The sequence below is a fragment of the Rhea pennata genome, chromosome 5 (genome assembly GCF_028389875.1).
Source record: "Rhea pennata isolate bPtePen1 chromosome 5, bPtePen1.pri, whole genome shotgun sequence".
In the NCBI taxonomy this organism is placed as follows: Eukaryota; Metazoa; Chordata; class Aves; order Rheiformes; family Rheidae; genus Rhea; species Rhea pennata.
In genome coordinates, this window is record NC_084667.1 from 20,095,988 (window position 1) to 20,119,242 (window position 23,255).

Sequence of the window (23,255 nt, forward strand, 5' to 3'; positions counted from 1 at the left end):
GGAACATCCCTCAGCAAGGCTGAGGATTTTTTTATTATTTTTATTTTATTTTTCCTAAAGAGACACCTTGGTGAGGAACATAAAAGGCAGACAGAAGTTCTAATTAAGGCCCCAGTTTCTCCAAACATCTAGCAGAGATACTGTGCAACAGTGAATATAGAGTTTCAGTCTCTGCTGCATCAGTGCAAAATTGAAGACAACAGCAGGGGAGAACTAAGCTTTGCTGACCTGCAAACCTCCTCAACTTCAGTCCAGCATGATATAGTGCATTCATACTTCTGTTATGAATGAGACAGAAGCCTAACCGGGTAAACAGACAGAAGCCTAATTTGGTAAAGAGACAAAAATGGGAGTGAGAAGACACAGAACAGGTTTTTTTGGTAAAATGACACAACCCAACCTCACTGGGAAGTTGAGGGTGTTCCAGTGAAGCCACTCAAGGCTGACTCATCCCCAGTGACTTCAGTCTATGGTGACACACAGTCCAGATACACGTGACCAGCTCCATAGGGGTCAAGAGGATGCTTTGATTGTAGCAGGCTGCCAGCAGGAAACAAGCTTCAGATTCAATGCACCATTATAATAGCAATATTAGAATTAGTGTCCTATCAGCACACCAGCCAGAATGACATCCTTTTGTGTAAAGACTAGTCTACAGATTAGTTGACTACAGGCAGCTAGGAGATAAACACAGCAGTTCACATGATACTCTTAGAAACCCAAGTATGTAGCTCAAGAAAAAAATATTTGATATTTGCACTACTGAATAAAGATCCCCTCTAATCCATGTTCACACAAAATGCATGCCCCTCACATTCCAAGAAATGTGTAGTAAACCAGTTGCAGGACCAAGGAGAAATAAGAAAAAACAAGAAGGGAATAAAACACTCCTGGCAGAAATATTTTTGCTTCTGAGACTGGTACACCTAGCAACTCAGAAACTGAAATGCCATTAAAGGTACAGAATCCTCCCTGGAAAGGTCCAGCTAGAGTGTAAATCAGTATTCAGCTGTTTTATGCAACAGTAGTTTCTCCAATTAATTTAGATTCCACAGCTGACTCTCAAGTAAGTTGTTAACCATCTATCATAACAGACATTCTGGATCTGGGTGCTTAAGATTTGTGTGTTTTTATATTATGGAATGATAGCAGCAGCCCTTAGAGTCCAAGGTGCCAAAAAGTCACTTCATGGCAGGTTTAGCTCAGTTGGTTAGAGCAGGGTGTTACTAATGCCAAGGTCGTGGGTTCAATCCCCATATTGGCTACACTGAGGGTTGGACTAGATGACCTCCAGAGGTCCCTTCCAACCTTACCATTCTATGATCTGCCTTTGCATGCAACTCCTAAATTCCAGCACCAACAGAGTATAGGCTGAGACACCCATACACCTCAGAATCCCCCAAAGCATAAAGTACCTAGAGGAAGTTTTCTTGAACAAGCGTTATTCTGGTACCTTGGCCCAATAGAAATTAAGGGTTTGGAATGAATTGACTTTAACAAAAGATGATCCATTGCACTAGGTCTCCCCATACAGAGAAGAGCTCAGGGCACTGAGCTCTTTAGAAGCCCCCCAAAACCCACCCCAGGTAGGACACTGCAGCTCACTATGAGCTGAGGTAGCAGTCCAAGCACAGTGGTATTGGAAGAGACAGCCAGGAGCGACTGCAATCCCTTCTCTAGGGCAACCCTGAGAAACAGGCTCCTTTGTTACCAATCAACAGGTAAAACTGCTTTATGGAAACTTACTGCCCAGGTATGCAAACCACTGTGAGCTAGTTCCTCTCCTCCCCCTTTCCCAAGCTGCCTCCAGGGCAACTAATAGGAAGCAGCAGCAGAAGGGACTGATCACAGCAAATTCCTGCTGTGAGAAGGACAATGTAGTTCAACATGCATAACCATAGCTTTGAAGTCTTATGCCTGTCTTTGTTGTGTGTGAGACAATTCCTTCGCAATCACTTTTTCCCATGCAAGTATGTCAGCATTGCTATGCATGACTGTAGAAAAGCAGCTATAATCATTATTCTATAATCTTAGTCAAGAGGGGAATTCTGCATTATATAACTTCAAATCTTTGGGCTGCTGGATATCCTAATATATATAATTCTTTCCAGACCAGCATTTCTCCAATACACATGGTCATGGGATTATTTACCAAAGTGGAATATATCAGTGATCTGCTTATAACAATTTTGCAGTAAAGAGTATAACACTTCCCTTATGCACCTGTTTGCACAAGACTGCACTGCAAGGAGACTGAACAAAACTGGCAGGCAAAGCCAGGCAGCACCCTGAGGCAAAGGACTAGCAGTATTTGCTATCCATAACACTCCTAAGACACGTGAGATCTAGCCCTTTCCATAGAAGAAAGCCCATCTTTGGCTTAATTTTCTCTCTCCTCCCACAAACACCCTTCCTCTCTGTATTTACCTCAAACAGGGCTTCTCCAGCTCTGCCACATCTGAGAAGACATATGCTTGTACGTACCTCTCAGGTATGCTTGTCAGAGACAGGCTACAGAAGTGTTCTCCAATACCAATCTCCATCTTGACAGGGTGTTTTCTTCACTTTTTCTGCTTATCGTCTAATGAACAGTCTCTTTTTCCAGGATTGCCCACAGTAATGCCTCATCTTTTTCCAGGAAATTTGTTAGCTCTGAATCTATCAGTGCATTCAAATAATGATTTAAGCAATTTCCAGTATGCAGGTCCTTGTGTTTTGCTTATAACTCTGCCTAGGTTGCATGTCAGCCATTAACTACTTCAGTGCCTCTGAGCCCTGATAAACCACAGCTTTAAACAGAGTATGGAACTGAGCAACAAACAGGTTCCAGTATAACCTACAGACCACAAAGAAATCACTTTGGCTGTGCCTCATGTATTAACATCATATCATGCCAAGAGACACCTTGCAATTTTTAGCCTTTCCTTCAGTTACTCCCTCTTTAAGAATACACCTCCACCTGGTGCAGGTATAATCAGATAATTACTGTAGCTCATTAAACAGTTCCTGAAGGTAAGGTGGCTCACAAAGCCTGTTTTGTGCATGCGTCCACTTATTTTCCTGTAGAAGGCTCTGGTTCTGAATACCCCACACAGACATGTCAGTGCAAGAGGGGTGTTTATTTCTTAGCCCATCAAAGCCGAGAGCTGCAGTGGACCACACTTATCTTCCTTTTTTACATGTGAAGACTCCAGATCTGGAAGGGAATGCAGACACAGGGCTCCTATTTTAGACCATCTCCCACACCAGCTAATGGTTCTGGGTCACAATGCACCTGACTGTCCCCTGAGAACTGAAATAAAGACAGTAACAGAACAGAGTCCAGACGAGCTGCATCACTAAAGCTGCTAAATCCTCTTAAGGGAGGAGTTTTTTGCAGCAGGCTAGAGATTGCCTAAGGAGAAAGCTTTTTCCAAGCACTGAGCTTGCCTTTTCTATTTCTGTCATACACAGGTACAAAGCCGAGCAAATGCTGCAGGACTTCACCCAGCAAAAGAGGTTTCCCTCCCAGCCCCGGGTCCAACACACACCATTCACAGAGCATTCACAAGAGCAGAGGGATCCCAGCTAAGCTGGATTCAGGTCCAGAGAAGCTCCGCCAACTGAAACTACCTTGGAAGCAAGATCCTTCTAGGAAAAGGATATTAAAGAAAGTTAGGAGGGAGGAAAAGCTATTTAATTCTCTGAGCCACCCCAAATCTGCATCTTGGCCTGCAGAGTAATTGGCAGAGGTCTCTTACACAGGTGTGGTAGCCCAACATGAGCAAGTGTACGTGAGCAATTATTTAAAGAAAATTAGCTGGAGGTGTAAGAATTCTTGCTCCAACCAAAGAACCAGAAACATACAGGAACATAGAATCTGTCCCACTGTAGCAACCACAAACAGGTCTACTAATGGGATCCTGACAGTATTGCTGCTGCTGCGCATGCCTTGGAATTTGAGCAAGTCACTGATACAGCTGCCAATGTTTATTCCCATTTAGTGTTTACAAAGCATTAAGCAAGACCTAAGTAACTCATCACTTTTAGAGCTTGTTCATCATATGTTTATCTTTACATCAACATATGACAGCACACTTCTGAGAAGGATTCTCACACCAGCTGCTTCTCTCAAAGCCATCAGACCAGTGATTCTGCAATTAGACCCCTGTATTCACCAAAGGATATCAGACTGCAGTACCCTAGCCACACACTTCTGCTGCAAGGTTCTCAGATAGAAAGCAAGGATCACATCATCACACTCAAGCCTCAGGCTTTGAATAGACAGATTTTCCTCAAGCAGAGTGCCTGAGAAAGGAGAAAAAAATCTTACATGGAAAGGAAGTATCACTAACTCCAGGTTTCCAAGCAGCACTCTCCAGTCTCATGCTCTCACTCACACGGAGTCCCATGGGCATTCTCAGGAGCTACACAACAAGAGGCTCAACTAGTGTTTGGATGGATTAGGTCCCACAAAACATGATCACAGCTAGCAGCACCTTCAACTCCAAGAATTGCTCCTCTGCCCCAAACACTATCTCCGAGACAGTACTTCAGTAAGGTACCCAGTCCCTCATCTGTAGGGCTATTAAAATTTCTAGCTCTGATCTCATGAGCAAGATGGAAATGCCAGAGTTGGTCCAAGACAAAGCAGTATATCATTATAAACCAGCTATATTCAGTTTATGAACACAGTGAAGCCTATGCTTGGATTCCAAGGTGGGTTCCCCCACCCCCCCCCCTTTTTTTTTTTTTAATTTGGTAAACTGAGTACTCCATTTTATGTTTAATGCATACACAGAACTTCTAGGCTCTAGAGCAGACATGGCATATCCAGGCTGTAACAAGTCCTTATATCCGTGTATTAACAGACTTGTTAACAGTCATGCTGCAAAACAGTTCACAGCTAAGGTCTAGCTGTTGAAATGCCCAAATTCTTCTCCTCACCGGTATCTTAATAAACAAATAAATAACCCATCAGTCTGGGCCAGTACCAGATTTTTGTAGTCACCAGATTTTCTAGTCATATTGGGGTTAAGATCTCTACAGACACATTTAATGCAAGTCTCAGAAATGAATCAAGACAAAAATCCTATTGAAGACAGGGATATCACCCAACTCTCACTTACACACAGCTAAGGCACATTTATTCCACTAAAATTGCTTTTAACCCTGAAACGCTATATTACACAACTAAAAGCCTGGTCACTAGGACTCATTCCTGCATGGGTCAATTCCATCATAACCAACACGATGACTTTTTAGGCCATGTATTGGCTACACAAGAGGATCAACACTCACCCACTGATTTAGAAGTGCTGACTCTGAAACACAGGCACGCACACGAGCTGTGGACAAACAGGAATCACACCCAGAAAGACGACTCCCTCACCTCCGCACTGATCAAGAGCCCGAGCAACAGCAAGGAGGCTCCTCCGCTCTCCTCCTTCCAGCAGCAGGGACGCACGCCGGCCTCCGAAGCCTCCGCGGGGCACGCAGGGAAGCGCTCTGCTACGCCGCTAACACCGCCGAGTCCCCCCAGGATTCGTAGGTGCTGCAGCAGCCCGGGCAGAAGGAAGCGCCACGCCGGCCCCGAGCCCTGCCCCGGCCTCCGGAGAGAGGGACGGCGCCCCGCAAAGCCGGGCAGCAGCCGAGGGCCGGTGCCAGCTGTCACCGGGAAAGCGCCCCGCGCCCTCCCCGCCTGCCTCGGGCGCGCAGGTTATCGGCGGAGGCGCCAGATAAGAAAGAGCTGCAGGAGGCCAAAGAACAGAGAAGTTTCCGGGCCGGGGCGGAGGGGGAGCGCTGGGTGCCGCCGCTCCCCGAGCGCCGGGGGGCACAGGCGGGCCCGGCCGCCGCCCCGCGGGGAAGCCCCGCGCTGCCCCCGGCCGCGGGTTTCCCCCGCCCCGGCCGCCGCGGAAACCCCCCGGGAAGCCCCGCGGGCCGCCCGCCGCGGGGATCCCCGCGCCGCCGCCGCCGCCCCCGGGCCGCGCCAGGCGGCCGCGCTGCCCCGCGCCGCCCCGGCTCGGCCCGCCACCGCGGGCGCCGCGCAGCCCCGGCCGGGCCGGGCCGGGCCGGGCCGAGGGGGCGCCGCGGCTCCGGCCGGGCGAGGAGGAGCGGGCGCCGGGGCCGCCCACGCCACGCCGCGCCGCCCGCCCGCCCAGGGAGCCGCCGCCGGGCCGCCCGCCGCCCGGCCCCGCGGCGCCCTTACCTGCGCCGCTGCCTCGTCCGCCCGCGCTCGCTCCGCCGCTGTGGCCCGGCGGGACGGGGCGGAGCGGAGCCCGCGGCTGCGCCGAGCCCGCCCCGGGGCGGCTCCCCTCGCCTCCCCGCCGCCGCCGGTGCGGGGCCGGTCGGGCTCGGGCGCCGCGGAGCTGCCGCGGGGCAGCGGTGCCGCTCCCTGCTGCCCCGCAAGGCCCGGGGCGGCCCCGAGGTGGGAGGAGGAGGGCGAGCAGCGAAACCGCCCGGTCCCCCCTGCAGGCACCTGGGCACACGCCGGTGCCCGCGCCAGCGGCGCTCCCGGCCTCGCCGTCCACACGCCTCGGCACGGCCCGGGCCGCGGCGCCTGGAGCTGAGCCGCTCCGAAGCTGGGCCGGCTCACCAGCACACGGTGCCGTTGCGCTTCAGTGTAGCTGCGCACCCCGCTCAGCCCAGGAAAGCTTCCATTACCCTCTTTGCCCTGTGCTCATCTCACCAGGTCACTGCAGCCCCTCGCGTACCCTTCCCACGCAAAACAACCCTGCCTTAGCTCTTCTCCTCTAAGGTGAAGTTCCTGCTGGTCCTCCTCAACCCTTGGGTCTTCACTGCTACTTCCTCTTTTCCAGCTGTGGTCAGTTAACTTCAGCCCACTTAAGTACAGCTGTAAGTTAACTTGCCCAGCCTTGCTGTGTTCACCATGTCGCCTCTCCCAGCCTTCTCTTCCTTCACGGCCCATTGCATAGGAACACGCGGGCCTTGACGCTTAAGGCTACTCCACCCATGAGATGTGCACTGTGGTTCTCTGCCAAATGAAGCCAGCCCTGATGACCCGCTCAAAGATGTTTCCAGCAGGCCGTGTTGCTGAAGCCTGTGAACATCAGCAGATCTGCCTCGTTACTGCCTGCCCCATTAAGCTCTGGCAGGCTTGCTTGCCCCAGTGATTACAGAAACATGACGGTGGTGAGGTGCTGGTGTGCTGTGCCCGCTCTTTACCCCGCTAACCAGGGCCACTGTGTTGTTTCCCTGGGCGCCCCTGTTTCATCTGCCGTGACCGTCGCCCGAGGCAGGCAGTAAGCTTGCAGCATCGTGTCTTTGTGCTGCGTGGGACCCTGCCTCTCAGCTCCTGGCAGAAGAGGAGTAAAACTAAGGCCGTCTAATAGCAATACTAACATGATCTTCTTTAAATCCCCATTTTAAAGATACCAGGACCAAATCAGCCAAACCAAACCAGCTAAAACCAAACTAGGGGCAGGAAAGAGTCTGTGATAAATTTTGAAGAAGCAATAATCTCCCCCCTGCCCCTCTCCCCTGCTTCTTCACTCAAATTACTCCTTTTCATTATAGAAATGTTAGAATTATTCCTTTCATTCCTACTCTCTTTACGTCTGTGCTCCTATCATCTATCTAGCATTTAACTGAGTAGTAGAAGCATTGGTAGCAGTGCTGCTCATTTTTCTTCTGGAACAACGGCTGCAAGTCCAATCAGAGCTTTCTGTGGCCCTTCTCACCTTGCCCCAATTCCTCCTCCTTTTTGAATTAAGGATCCTCCTTCATGAAAGAAGAGCAACAGAGGAGTTTAAAGCAAACTGGTCCCTGTGCATTGTGCTGGTAAAGCTACCTGGGATAGGAGGCTGTTTCTAACATTTACTGAATGCATGCTTAATATTACAGCGTCACACAGGCACAGCTCTAGATGCCAGTGAAATAAGAATTTGCTAGGGTAGCGTGTTGCTTTGGGCAGCAAAATTGCCATTACCTTGCTGCCTGCTTTGCTCGTGTCAAACTTTGGGAAAGGCAAGCTGACTGCTGCTATGACTAAAGAAGAAATTTGGGTAAATGGGACAGCAGCAACTATGAGGGAGGAATGGGAGGTCCCTCATACCTTCCTGAGGAGCAACACTCCTCGCTTACATATTTTCCTTTGTCCTGGCAAAAGGAGGAGCTACAAGCTCATACAACTCAAAGCCCCACTCCTCTTTTCTCGGGTAGCAAAATCCAGTTTGGCCTCAATACTGAGAAGTGTTTGCAGTGGCCATCTTACTCTGTCCTTTATCAAACAAGATGCTTCTCAATCCTCCTTTTATGCCTGCAGGGTAATTGCTCACTATGTCACCAGACTTTCAAGAACAGATTTTTAAAAGGTGCCTTTCCATGCCGTGCTTTATTCATTGCATGCACTTGGCTTTAATTCTTACATTCAAAACCTCTTCAGTCCAAACCTTTCCCTGCAGCCCTCAGGGTTTGCAAACAATCCTTTTTCTTTTGTATCAAGATTAACCATAATCTTTCTCCCATTTTGCAGCAGAGTTTCTCAGCAGCTTTCCCGCTCGTCTGTATATCATCCTACAGATGCCTCACGTTCTCAGCAGGATGGACGTATGGTCATGTAATGGGCAAAAGTAGGCCACAACAACTGTCCCCTTCATGTGTCTTGAACAACATGAGGAAGAGGGGCTGTGGCCCTGGGCTGTGCCCCAAGAGCAGGTACCACTGAGCATCACGCATGCAGCATACCTCCGTTGCCAGGCCCTCCTCTGTGGCACCGGGAAGAAGAGCGGACGAGGAAACTGCAAGCTGCTCTGCTGCGGCTGGTATGTGGGCTCGGAGAGAGAGAGGTGCTTGAAATGCAGGTGCTGGAGCAAAACAGAGAGGATAAGGTGGAAGTGAAATGAATGACTCACTCTCTTTGCAGGGGCTTTTATAGGTGTGGCCTTATCGTCCCTATTTCTGCAGCTGTCCACAGCAATACCAGGCCTGCAAACTGCCTTATAAATCTAACCTCACTCAGGCTCCTTTCTGGTAGCACAAGAGCTGTAAGGCCTACAGTTGGTCATCTAAGACCAGAACAAATTTTGCCTCATTTAGGACAGTGCCTGAAAACCCAATTACAGCCTATCTTAGGGACTAGGATTCCACCTGTCTTTCTGGAAATTTGTAGCATTCCAGCAACACTTTTCAAGCAGAATTAACCTTGAGTAAAAATACTCCTATTCTCCAACAAAATATAGAGGATACTTTTTCTTTCCTGTCTTCCTCTCGCTCTGTCTCTCGCTCCCTCTCCCTTTAATAAGTTAAACACACAGTCAGGCTTATGCCAGAGCTCTGTAACCCAGAGTGTGTACCCATTGAGGTAAAAGGATCCTTGAGTCAAGTATAGTTGTGTCTGCCTGTCCTTACATACAGTCTTCTTCATCTGCACCATGGCAATCTGAGCCTGCAGGTAATGAGCATGTAGCTTGTTTCTGACTCTTACAAGAAGTGTCCTATTTTGAGGAAGGAAGTTTAGGCTCAAAATATTCTCCCTGAGGATTAGTGCAAAGGCTATTTTTTAAAGAAAACGATTTTAAAATAAAAAGTGATTACAAGTTGCAGTGCAAATGGATTGTTTATGTGCCAGCAGCTCCAGGGCCTGAATGGATTTGTGTCAATGGCTTTAAGAATAGGATATATGTTAGCAAGGGCAGGGCAGAGGTATATATGCATCAATGACTGCATGTATAACTAGCTACGCTTCAGTGCCACTCAGATAAGAATCAGTGAGTCTGTAGAAAAGCATTAAGTCTGTATCACTGAGTTTGCTGTGAACAGGGGATAGGTTTAAAAGAGAGTTTGCAAAGAGCTAGAATTTTATTAGAAAGTCTGAAGTCACTGTCTTCTGAAGGCTTGCAACAGGGATTTGGCAAAGAGGAAACAGATCTACAGAGATACTGCAGCTGAACTGTGCACAGATGGTAAACTAAAAGCCCAAGTATAAACAGCATCTTTTACAACATACACAGTAGGCTGGATTCTCAGCTAGCGGTTAGACAAAAATGTCTGTAAGAAAACACACACACTGGAGAAACCCACCATTATGTGGCATGTAATTCCATAGACCGTTTCAAAGGCAGCCAGATTATCAGCCACAAGGTCATTCAGCCAAGCAATCTGTTATTGCCTAGGGTCATTTTCTTTTCAAACAAAACAACCGTTCCCGTCAAATGAATTCTTTCTTATTAGAAGTAATTAATCTCTTTAGCCAACTGAGTGATGGTCTATTCCGTGGATAAACACAGGGAGTCTTGCACACCAGTCCGAGTCCCTGGGATGCAGACTGTTACAGGTCCAGAGCCATTTGTACACAAGGTCTCCTTCACAGTGGCATGTGAGTGCCTTGCAAGATGAACCTGGCCTTGCTGCACCTTTAGGGCCCATTGCAACCTTGCTTGGGGCAGTTGGAAACTGCAGTCCTCAGAGCCCTTCTGCTCTGCAGTGAGAAACACAGGTACTGCATGGGCAGCTACTGAAGAGGCTGAGGCAGCTGCAGCCCTCTCATTTTCTGTTGATAAAACCATGCCTGGCTGGGTGGGAGCCATCCTGGCTGGTGGGATGCAAGCAAGCAAGTTCCTGCATTTTTGCGTGCAGGTTGTGCTTCATAGCTCTCCATGACGCAGGGATGAAAGCTCTCAGGGCTACTGCTATGTAGCAAGCTGCAGGACAGAAGGGACCAAACTCTTGTACTCTATTCTCAGACCTTCTCTGAGAAGAAAGGGTCTGAGGTTCAGCCAGCACAGGTTGCTTGCCTGATATCAAGCGTATCAGAGCAGGAAATCAATCCTAGTCTAGTGCCTTCACCATTGTAGCAGTTACTGAACAAGTTACTGCTCTGGGGCCAGTATAAAGCAGTCTCAGAGTGAATGCTTGCCACTAGGAAAAACAGAATTTAAGAGAAAGAGGAAAATGTATGTGGATTCATTATGTCTGCATATTTCATTCCCCTGAAAAAGTCCTTCAATTAGCCACACAGTACTACAACTCTAAAAGGGGAAGGAGTTATAATCTGGCAGCCTTGTACGCTAAGGGGGTCAGGTGATAGAGTGAGGAATGTCACTGAGTTATGATCAGAGCAAACTGCCTAACTTAAAAAAAATGCTTTTGAAGTTGTTATTACAAGGAGGATGACTTCAAAATAGAGCTAAAAGTTGCAATATTTGTTCTATTTAAATTCTAGGCTATTAAAAACACAATTAAAAAACCTGTGATCGACAGTTAGTTTCTCTTTAACAATACAGCATAAAATAAAAAGAATGCAAAAGCAGGATTGAAGATTACAGATTTTATAAAATCTAGTATTGGCAAAAGTACTTTCATAGCACTGAAAGTGGAATTCTCTCCTTGTATTTGCTGAAAGCTGTAATTTTACTAGCAGAACTAGGATGTGGATTAGTCATATACAAAAAAATAGTAGTTAAAATGAAACATCAATAAAAATGCAGTGGTTGCTGGGGCTTGGGGGCAAGTGGAGAGAAAAAATTTAAAAATTGAATTGTGAAAATTAAGAATAAATTCAAAACTAGTTTAATCTACATTAGGTAGATTTATTAAATCTACCTGATTTATTAAAAGGCATGATTTTAAAGTAGCCTATTCCCTTTCAGAACTAATTATTTTTAACATTTCTGAGTTGTTACTCTCTTTTAGAACCTCTAAGTGAACAAGTTAACTTTAGCCAACTGATTTACTTCTCCTAATGACCAGTTGCCCTCCCCTGGTTGCAGTGAGAAATGCAGACAATTGAAATTTTTCAGCAGAAGTTAGACCTGGAAAAGCCAAAGGGAGACTCTTCCCCCCAGAGCCTGGCTGTTACTGGGGAGCAGCTTCCTCTGTACTTCTCTGGTTTGGACTCTGTGGGGTAACTGACTCTTTCAGAAATGATTGTGTGCCCAAATGCAGTGTTTTGCAAAAGAAAAATGCTTCCCCTCCACAGATTTTGAAAAATATAACACATCCAGAGATGTGTCTTCCTAGGCACTGACTTTAGGACTTCTGAACTCTAAGCTTTTGTGATCCATTAAGCATTGACAAGTATGAGAATATGCATATTTATTTGACCTTTGGGATGGGAAACTTGCTGGAATATTATCAAGATTTGCTGGTGTTTTATCAAGATTTGCCATCCTGTGCTTCCCAAAATTTCTCCACTTTTTTTTTTTAATAGAAAAATATCTCAAAATGTCTTTCACAGCACATGAGCAGGTCACAGATATCTTTGGGTTGAGATGAAACCATACGAAGATGCCAGATGCATTTCAAAGAAGCATCCCCATCACTAAGAAACTCTTGCTTGTGCTGCTGAGTTCTGTTCAGTACCTGGGCATACCTGGGATAAGGACCTCCATAGTGTGATTTTGTGGAACTTAATGGAGTTAGCAGTTAAACCAGTTTTACAATCATCTTTTCAACTTTTGCAGTCATCTTTGGCGGCCAAGGATGCACTTTCAAACAGGTAGCATTCAGAGGAAGCACTCAGTCCTTTTAAGTAATTAGAGATGTGGATGAACATCTGAACAACCTCATCTAACTCTTGAGGCTTTCATACTAGGTACCAAGATCTTCCTTCCTCCTTTTATACAGGAACACTCTGCTTGTCCCAGTGTGCTCTCTTCCTTTGGCTGAACAAGGCATCTTGCTTGTGCCTTTTCCAGGAGACATCTTACCTTAAATCAAAACCTTCTGTTTAGAAGGCAACGAGACTATCCACCAGTCCCCCAGGACCAAAGGAGGGTTTTGTTTCTAAAGGCAGCTTGAGCACAGTAGGTTCCACTTAAAACCTTGTTTTGATCTATTACTTACAAATTTCACTGACATTCCAGATTTTATGTCTAGCTTTGCATTCAGAGGTTATGAAATCCCAGGGCACCATGAGTTTCCTCCACTCCCGCAAGATTAGAGCTGTTTTGCATAATATCTTTCCATAACAGTGTTTCTGAGGTTAGGCTGACTGGTGCATATATGTATTTTTCTGCACAGTAGGAAGAAGGTGACAGATCACTGGTAATAAGACTAATTTCCTTCTGAGACAGAATCAGAGTCTATCTTGTATCTTGAATGCAAAATTGCTTGGGTCTGCCGCTGTTGTTCAAGAAGAACAGAATTGGCACTAGAGCCAATTTAGTGGAACTGGGAATGATTTCTGTTCCTAAAATAGGAAACCTGGAAGTGCAATCCATAAAGAGGAGCTAATAGCTTGGAAACTTAGAGACATGACTGTTCAGAGGCTAAGAAAAATTGCCATTATGTCCTTTGATTATAGTTTGATCTAAGTACCTTGCCAAATAGAGTCGATTTCAAATCTTGCATTGAAAGGAACCTAATTTCCACCTTTGCCATCCTCAGTCTTTCTCACTCATATATGTTTTAATGCCCCTGTGGGCAGTAAGGTGCCAAAATGCTTTCCTGGTTCACATAGTTATGCATGTAAAACTTCAGCGAACAACATGAGACAACCGTGGAACTGTGGAAATGAGGCCCACTATGAGCTGCAACTGATCATATGCCTTTCTCCCCACTTGGTGTCTCTCTTTAGTCTCAAATCTGGGGCTGGATCTGCAGTACTGCACTGTTAGGGGACTATTATTTGTTCTTATTTGCACTGTAGACATACGCTGAAATTTCAATTGGGCAGCAAAATTCCATGGTGATTAGCAATGTATAGAACTAACAAAATGTGAAACACTCTCTTTCCCTCTCTCCCCAGTTTTCTGTACTTCTCAATATATTTCTCCATTGTCTTTAAATGTGCCGGGGAAATTCAAATATTTATTATGGTGTGCTGTTTTTGGACAAAAGTATCATGTTTGTTGTCCAGCTTGCTCTAATAGGTGTTACAGAGGAATAGAGCTGATTTGACTCGTGCTTTAACAAATGCTAGACAAATTCAGGGGCATGCAAATGAAACACGAAGCGTTACTTCACTGAATGCACAAAATAGCATATTTGAAAGAGATGATTTCAAAACAATATCAAATAAAAATGCGGCCTCTCTTTTTGGCAGAAACAGTGAAAATGGTGGGGAGTTAAAAACCCTGTACAATACTTCTAATCCTTCGTATCGTACTGGAAATATTTTTGTTGCAGGGGTGAGTTAAGCCTTTTTGTACCAGAAACTAACATCTTCATGCTATGTAAAACTGACTTAAAAGGGAACCCACAAGCCTGGCTTCTCTTTCCGTTTTTATGAAGTTCAAGCCAGTTTTTCAATGACAAAAGTTACACTGAAACTCTGCTTTGAAAGACTTCAGGTGTTTTCTGCTACACATGGAAAACACTGTCTGTGGCTTACAGCACAGATGCCTTAATGTGCTTGATTCACTTCAGTTTCCGGACCTCTTTGTTTTGCCTGTTCCTCTAAGATTAAATCTCTTAGAGAAAGTGGTCTAGATTTAATGTGTTTGGCAGTTCCCCCAAATAAAAACTCCTTTCTCAAAAGACCTCTTGGTATCTTGCTTAATTCTCATTTGGAGGAGACCTAAAGACTAGTCTCTCAGCTAGCATTAACAAGTAAATTATACCACATAACAGCAGCTGAGGACCTGGAAAAAAATATCTACCAATAACTTCTTACTTCATGTGGGTTCTACCCAAATATTTCACTAGCCCTCCTGTGGGAGAACAAACACTATATATTTCCTTTTACGATCTGTTTTGCACATAAATGCTTTCTGCAGCCCTAGTGCATCTCCACTGAAACCAAATTTGCAAAATCTGTGTGTACCTTATTTTTAAATCCGTTCAGAATCACAGAGGAATGTTCATCAGATTGCAGATCCCCCACACAAAACAACTGCAAAGCCTTCCAGTGTTTTCTAAAAGCAGAAGATGAGATAACATTTAATTCTTTTCCTCTGTCTGTGTGGGATGAGCGGGACATCCTGGACTTCTGTGGCTGTAGGATTTTGAGTTTGCATGAGGATGTAAATGCCATCTAGCGGACACTCGCCCAGTAGTGTTCGTAGCACAATAGTGTGGCTTGGGCTACGTTATCACATTTCTAGTTTGTCTCTAGGAAATGGAAAATCAAGCACAGTGGATTCTTATCTGAGAATCTCGAGTTGTTTATCTCACCTATTCACCGCGGAGCCGGACAGTCTGTATGAGGCTCTGGCCCGTGAGCAGGATGTGCCACAACATAAGTTCCTAATAGTCAATCGACTGAGGTTTTGTCCAATACCATTTGAATAGACCACAGAAGGGGAGTTTCTGTCACTTTTTGGTGAATGTTTCTCTCTTTAGAAGCTTTTTTTCTGCTCCCCCTTGCACAGCTTTCCACTCCCCACCCCTGATTTCACTCCTACCCTTTTCAGCTACCCTCAGCAGCTCCTTTCTGTCCCTGTTGTTTATACCCTTCTAGGGTGGCAGCACTGCAGAGGAGGCTCCAGAGCAGCTATAAACCACTCTTTAACTCTCCTCCTCATGCCAAAAACCAACTAAGGCTGCTATGAAAGGGATGTTAGATGTGGGAAAGCAATTTGCAACCCTCAGGATCCTGCCTGCCACCATCAGAGGTTCCCTAGTGAGAAGAAGAAGGCAGAGGGGCGTACTGCATGCTGTCTGTAGACACCCTCCACCCAGCTAGCCCTGAACGATGCCATACGTCAGGCCGATATCAAATACAACTGCAGAGAAGGCTTTCTCTTATCTTTCAGGACAGTTACCAAGCTATACATCACTTGAGTAGTCTGGGAACTATAGGAGATTGTGGTTTCTGGTAAAATAGGAAAATCTTTTCATGGTTAGTGCTGGCAATGAAATTTGTATCCCGCCTCCATCTGGGCTGAGCCACAGGTGATCATTCTCTGCGAGATGAGCCTCTCTCGATGTCAAAGGGCAAGTAAATAAATAACTACATGGACATGTGCATTTCAAGGAAAAAAACATGCTTTTTCCCCTTTCCTCTCACCCATCATTTTGCCTAGAAGTTATGGGTTTTCTCAGGTCCTCAGAGAGATTGAAAGCTGTCCAAAATATGCTTCAGGAAAGCGATTGCTCAAAGTGAATCAGTTTTCAGGGTCTGCTCACCATCTGTGCGCCTTTAGGAGATTGTCACACTTTCGGCTGGCTTCATCCATCTCTCTAATTCCTTGGTTACAGTCAAAACAGTTTTAAAAGGGCTCAGTTCCCACAGTGGGAAAGTAACTGGGACACTGCCTGCTAGCATCACTTCACCCAAGAGCAGCTGACGCCTCATGGAAAAGTTGGAAAAGCAAGCTTCTCTTCTGAGTCAGTTCTGCTGATGCAGCTTCCACTTAGAATATTTCTTTGCTCCCTTCTGCTTTTGTATTTGTAAGGCCATTTGTATGAGAAGGGGGGATCCTGCTTTCCTGGAAGGATGCATGGCTTCTGATGAAGTCACAGGCATCTGTGGCACTGTGGCACTCACCCTGAACAACCTGGACTGGTTGAATTTCAGGCAGAAGGAGTTTGATATGACGAGCTATGGCTTTCTGTTTTGGCATGTTTTGAATTATTATTCTGTCTCTGATACATTTTTCACAAAAGTGCCCCAAGCCACTGACAGACTCCATTTAGCAATAAAGAAATAATCGTCTCCGCAGCAGCTAATAGGATGCCAACAAACATGCTATGTGGCTGAGTCATCTTTGTGTTGCAATAGTGCTGTCCAGCTAGTCACCCTACAAGATTTAACAGGCCCAGACTTTTCAGCTGGGATAATTCATCTCTTGCAATGTCTCTCAATAAGCTTCAGTAACTAGAAGGCTAAAAAAAATAAAAAAGAAAAAAGAAAAAAAGAGCTCCTTTCACTGCAGAAGACAACTGATGGTCTCAGCACCTATGGTGCTGACTGTCCCAGCATGTGGCTTCATTAAATGTGGCAGCCAGTGAGCATGATTTGAACAAGTAAGTCCTTTCATTGTCTGAGAGCTTGGAGGAAGGTCTCAAAGCACTCAGCCATCTATTGCAGACAGCTCAGACTGTTGGCCAATAGCTGGATTGCTAGTGCAGTCCATGGCAGCTAAAAAAGCCCTGGTAAGTCCAGCTCAGCCACTGCTGTTTCGCAGATTCTTTCACATAGACTGGACTGTGTTGGGGACTGACCTGGATGAATGATGCTTGAAGCTTGATTTTAAACATTCTTGTCCTGTTGCTGGAGATCTCTGCATGTCTCTGGGGTCAGAATGCTGGTCTTGGGAGTTTAGGGACCTTAGGGTAGTTTTGCACTCTGCCATATATATCATGTGGTACTTCTGTGCCATAGGCTTCATCCAACCAATGAGCGGAATTGCAGATACAGAGAGAAAGGAGAGGGCACTCCATTGTGAGTAAATGTTCTTTGCTTCTCTGGGATGTTACAGATGGTTTATGAGGACAAAAAGCTTCTGATTTCTCTGATCTTCCATGGAGGAATAAAAATGAATGCTGCTCTACTGATTTTTTTAAGAGATCTTATGGATCTGCCAGCGTAGAGCAGGTCTTGGAAATTGATAACCTTTATGTTTTTAGGTTTTGTTATCAGACAGAAAACTAGAGGTAGGAAAAAAAAAAAAAAAAGAGCCAGCAGAAATCTGGAAAATCTCTGGAAGTAAAGTAAAGAGACTTTTGGTTGTTTGTAAGATTTCAAAAAGGAAACATATGGAGAGATGGAATAGCTGTTTGGCTTCCAGGAGCTGCTTTCCCGTGCACATGGAATGATTAAGAGCTGCTCTTATTCAGGACTTAAATCCTAGCTACTTTTTTACATTCAGCACAATGTGAAATGTCAAGAGAACAGTTCTCACTTCTGGCCAAGTATTCCCTGAGGACAAGAGCCCAAGCACTGGAATCTAGGCTTCAAGGCAAACTATGGGCCTTTATGTGTTACTACAAGCCATATTGAGTCCCTTCTGCCATGCGTCAATCATCCAGGTACCACTGAACATATAGAGCTGGCTTGTATTGCTGTGTCCTGATCCTACACTGGCCTGCAGGAAGTCAAGTTTGACTTATAGCAGTCAGTAATGGAAAATGCAGATGTCAGATCAAACAGGTTTCAGAGAGAACCAGAGAGGATAATAGACTGAAAGCCCTTCCAGGTGCTAAAATGCTCCAGAAAACAGGGAGATCCCTAAGCTGAGACAGGCAGATCCCAAAGATGGAAATGGAAATGGAAAGTAATGGAGAAAGATGTGCAGCTAATCAGAGGAACTGGAAAAAGACAGACCGTATGGACCATAGGTCTTAGTGTTGTCAGCTGCTGATAGCTAAACTTTCCCAACCTGCGACCTCAAGATAGAAACTGTAAGGGAAAGGAAAGAGAAAGAAGTAAAATGAAAGGTGCCAACTGACTGCTTGAAAAGGGGCAAGTCAGAAATTTCTAGAGAAATCCTGCAGAATAGATGAATATTTGTAAATTATATTTGCAGACAGCAGGTTTCACTGGTGCTGCTGAGAATAAAATTTCAGTGCTTGGAAGTATCTATTCTTTGAACATATGTTCATATGGCAGCACATGTCCCCACTGAGTCCCCACTTGATGAATTGTCAAGGTTATTTGTGAATTTTGTCAATTATCAATTTTGCCAATTGTGAATTGTCAAGATTATTTTGGGATCTCCTCACTTGCCTTTCCAGTAGCATCATTTATAGATTTTTTTTTTAGGTTTGATATCAAAAAGCAGGTACCAAGCTGTGTCCGGGCTTCAAAACCTTATGAGCCTTTGGGCAACTGAGGCCATATTAGCAACTGATGCAACTACACAGCTTTCTACACAATTGAAAGAAAGGCAGCATGCTGTGTCCTATGGTTGAATGCACCACCACACTTGAGATGGATTGAGTTCTTTCTAAAAACTAGGAACAGGCATTTGGACATTTCCACTCTAAGAGTGACTACGTGACTGGGAACAAGGAAAGGATCACTTTCCACTGGAAGCAAACTGCCTCATCCTGGCAGTGCAGAGGTCCAAGTGGACATTCCTAGCACTGCTCCCCACAAGGGATTTATGGTTTGCCTCTGTGCTGTGGCAAGCTGCTAAATATTCAGACTATGATACAAATTGGTTGGAGGAGAGGCACAAAGCCAAAACTCCATGAGCAGCCTGCAGGAGGTCTTGCTGATTTTCATGTGTGCGGCAAAACGATGGCTGAGGAGTCTGCTACCATAAATGTGGATGTCACATATGCTGTGTCTAGTAGATGCAGCATCATGTAAACATCAACACTAGGGCTCTGAAAATGGAAAGCACAGAGTTGTTTCCTCTGCTGAGAAGGGTCGTCACTCTTCTTCATTACCATAAGAAATGAGTATATCCCTCCATTCTTATTTGACTTCACTCAGGTGTGCACTCAAAACAGAGAGTGAAGAGAAGTAGTAAAGAAGAAAAATACATTTTTGCATGTCCAACATTCAAGCAATTTGCATGCTGTAGCCTTACTTGGACTCTAGCTGAAGACCACGCATGTTTGATCTGTTTGCAAATCGCTACATGCTTTTTTGGCTGAGGAGGGAAAGTCAGCTGTATGTGCCATTGGCCACCCAAATTCCTTGAATGCTGCTGGCCTCAGAATTGATGTACCATAGCAACAAAAGGCCATTAGGCCTAGGAGGGCCTGTGTGGGCTTTTAAGCTTTCTAACACCTTTTTAAAATGTGCCCTATGGGGCTGTGGTGATGGAGGGGAAGGGTTTTTTGCTTCTGGTTAAAATTCCATTGAGAGCTGAGTGTTACCAGAGGTCATCATTGCTGATGGCTGCTGCCTGAGTGAAAGAAGTGGGTTGATTTCCATCCAGGCCTTAGACTCTGAACCCATCACCACATCTGCTCTTAGAACCACACAGCCCCTTGCTGGCAGACTCAGTAGAGAGCACAGTGCTGAAATATGGTGCAAAGACTGATGACACAGTGTCGTTTGTGGAGATGAAGAGAGACTGATCTCTTTCATCACTGCTTAAGCAATTGTTTCAGATGTCTTTGCCTTGCTTTTGCTCTGATGGAGGGGAAGCCGAGGGCCCTGGCATCTGCAGGACAACCTTTGCCTGAAGGTACAGCTTCCTGTGGGAGGTACATGCAATTCCTGCTCCCAATTTGCTGGAAGAGAAGCCCCATACCAGGATGACTCCATCTGCCTTGGCCCTTCTAGAAACTCCTGGTGAGCGAGGATGTCCCAGGTTCTGTCCATCAGGACCTCTTGTGAAAGGGCTCTTCAGAAAGGTTTCCACTTCTGGCTTAAGAGCTACCGCAAAATGCAGCACAAACTAGAGACACTCACTCCCATTTGAACCCCATGGTGGCCTTTTTCCTGAATTGGGTCCCAGCTCTGCTGTTCCCCTGCATGCAGTATGGCAGCCAGGAGCGTGGCTACAGAACATCAAAGTTAATTAGAATCCAAGAGCAAATAAATCAATATATTCCCAGTCCCCTTAGAAAATCTTTTTATTGGGAACCAACCCAGGCAGGGACTCCCAGGAAGAACTACAGAGAAAAAGATTCTCCAAAGCTGTAATGTTTAGGGTTGTACCACTTGGAGAATAATTACAACCAGCAAAACAATGTTCACATCTCACATTAATATAAAGTAATGACTGCATGCCTGTAGCCAGCTAACCACAGAGCTGAGAAAAAACTGTCAACTCTTCTGTCCTGCCATAATACAAAGCGTCTTGGAACTGCTAACAGCTGCTGCACACTAGCATCTTGTCATCCTTCCTTCTTAAAGACACAGGGTAAGGGCGCTGTTTTACCTTCTGAATATCGCTTACGTGGTAGATGTTGTCATTGCTGGATGTGTGTTCTGTCTAAATGAAAAATGAAAAGCAATACATTTACAGTTTCCAGTGAAGTAGAATTTTAAAGTCATTTCAGATATTTAAAAACATTTTGGTTTCAGAATAAAACGATTGTTTCCAGTTTTGAAAATGTGTCAAATTTCAAAATATTCTTTTGACTTCCTTCCTTTTTACATTGTGTTTCCTATTATTTTTTACACTAGTCCCAAGTGTGTCTCTAATGTAAGCCTACCTCGCTAGTGGTGATGTGTGATGAAACAGCAAAAACAATATAGAAAGGAAAAAAATAAAATTTCAACGCTTTCCTGAAAATGTTCTAAAGAAAATTTCAAACATCCAACCAAAAATCTGAGATGAGTCTCAACAGAAGAGTTTATGGAAATGCAGATCAGGGCTGGACCCTAAACCACGAGTCACCCGCTCTTGAGCAGCAGTATGGCTCCTCAGCCAGTGCACAGCAGCTGGCCGGCCCAGTGTCACCAGGGATTCAGCGGCAATTCAGTCTTACATTGTTCAGCCAGGGACCTAGGCATATGGCGAGACAAGGACTGGATGGCCCAGTCAGCTTAGTATGTATTTGTAGTTTTGTTATTCCCTGCAGAATAGTTGTTCTTGGATACCAAAAATTAAGTTTATGATATGAAACCCTGGGCATGTGGCATGATGTCATTCCCAAAGGGGTTTGAAAAGAGACAGAATCACTGCTGGATTGTGCCATATTTATTTTGACTAATCCTTGACTTCTGGTTGTCTTCTGGTTGTCTGTAGAGGCCAGGAAGGACTTTTTTTTTACCCTTTGAAGCCTTACTTGGGAGGGTATTTTGGTTTCCTGTGAATTATAGGAAATCAGCCAACAAGGACAGGACGATGGTGTCCTGAGGCTCCATGTGGTACAAAAGTCTCCATCTGAGTCAGAAAGGAAATCCAGTCTCCCCTCCCCTTGGCCGCCTTCCCCTCTCCGCTCCGGTCCCCACAGCAGTTCAGCCCTCTGCTCCCCCATAGGCCATGCTGCATTCCCCCAATTTAATCATCACCGTTGGGAATTAGGACTGTTAGCCTGTGATGTGTGGCTTATGGAGTAGATGTCCTATAGACACTTCTAAACTTAACGTCTGTTTTATGACTGTTTGGGATTGCAGTGGACTGCATCTGATGACCGCCAGGTCCTTTTGCCCTCTTATATTCCATCCATGACAGTGTATGGAAGACAGGGAGCATCAGTTTCAGAGGACGTAACATTCTTCCCGTTCCTCATTCAGGCAGGAGCTGGAGATCTTGGGATTTTTTTTTTCAAACCCTGTTCCAGAAAGATCCTACTGCAGGATGAAAAGATCTTGGTGCTGAGATGAAAAAAAAAAAATCAAACAGCACATGAACTATTATGTTTTTCCTAGGCAGTCAGGATATCTGGGGGAAAAGACACAAAAGAGATGCCAAAAAGAGTTCTGAGCTAGTACTCAAGACCCATATCAATATTTGTGCCTACAAATTTAACTCTACAGTCTGTGGAGTTAAATAATAAAGCAATGAGAGTGAAAAATAAAAATCAGAGTGTGTGAAACCATCTGTTTTCCAGATCTCCTTTAGAATGAAGTAAAAGATAAATGAAATACAGCAAAATTGTCCTGAAAAACAGGATCCACTGAGGACACCTTTATTGCTTATAACATGCTTTGAGAAGATTATTACAAGATCATATGCCACCAGAAAGAGACTTCTGCCTGTCAGTTTAAGCACTAATAAAGGTATGCATGAGAGGCAATCTCTACTCTTGATAGTGGAAGAGGTTCAGGTTACCATCTTTATCCATCAGATTGATTAGCGGTCTTTGGCAGAACTGATCAGGAGGTCCTACTTTGTCAGAAAATTCTTCAGATGTGAACCCTTCCATGGCTTGTTTTGAACCTCTCAGTGGGATCTTTCTGGGGATGGTTTGGTCCGACTATGTTTTGTCACCCAGGTTTTCATGCAGGATTTTGAAATGTTCCCTTTGGTTCTCCCTCTTGCTTGTTATATTTTAGAGATATTGGGAGGATTCATAAAAAAAAATGTGTTAATGCCATTGTGGCTGCTGATGTAGTCCTCTATGACTAACTAAATGATAAAGGAAATGATGTGTGAAGAATAGCCAAGAGAAGAGTACTAGAAAAGTCAAACGGATGTTGTGAGCAGAGCTCATGTATGAGTCTATGAATTCAGCAGAGCCTGCATTGACTCATGGGAAATTAGAGCACTTTCAGTGTTTTTTTTTTAATCAAATTTAAGAAATTGAGTAAATCTAGCAAAATTACATCAGCAGCATTGGTCTGTGGATTTGCAAACGAAGTGCTTCAAAACAGCCAAATCAGCAATGATAGGCACAGCAGAATGAATTAATCCCTAGCCAAGAGTGTGACACGGGAGCCAGATAGGAAGGGAGAAGAAGAACTTCTTCTAAGATTATTTGGAAACTCAAGAGTGTCCTTCTTTCCTTCCCCCAAAGAGTAAGCACTGACTGGACACCTACTTTACCTCCCAATAAGGAGAAGCTAGGAGAACCTTTTG

At 45.1% G+C, this 23,255-nt stretch overlaps 1 protein-coding gene across 2 annotated transcripts in view; it reads right to left on the reverse strand.

Annotated features, from left to right (window-relative positions):
* The window catches only part of CD82 (CD82 molecule), a 43,399-nt gene extending 37,125 nt beyond the window's left edge, over nt 1-6,274 (reverse strand). The window contains exon 1 of one of the 2 annotated variants that reach the window (XM_062577867.1): nt 6,188-6,274. The gene's annotated coding sequence lies outside the window, so the exon portion shown is untranslated. Of the gene's footprint in view, nt 1-5,371; nt 5,883-6,187 lie in introns of those variants that run through there. The other variant, XM_062577866.1, reaches the window with a different exon arrangement.
* Nucleotides 6,275-23,255: the final 16,981 nt, after the last annotated feature.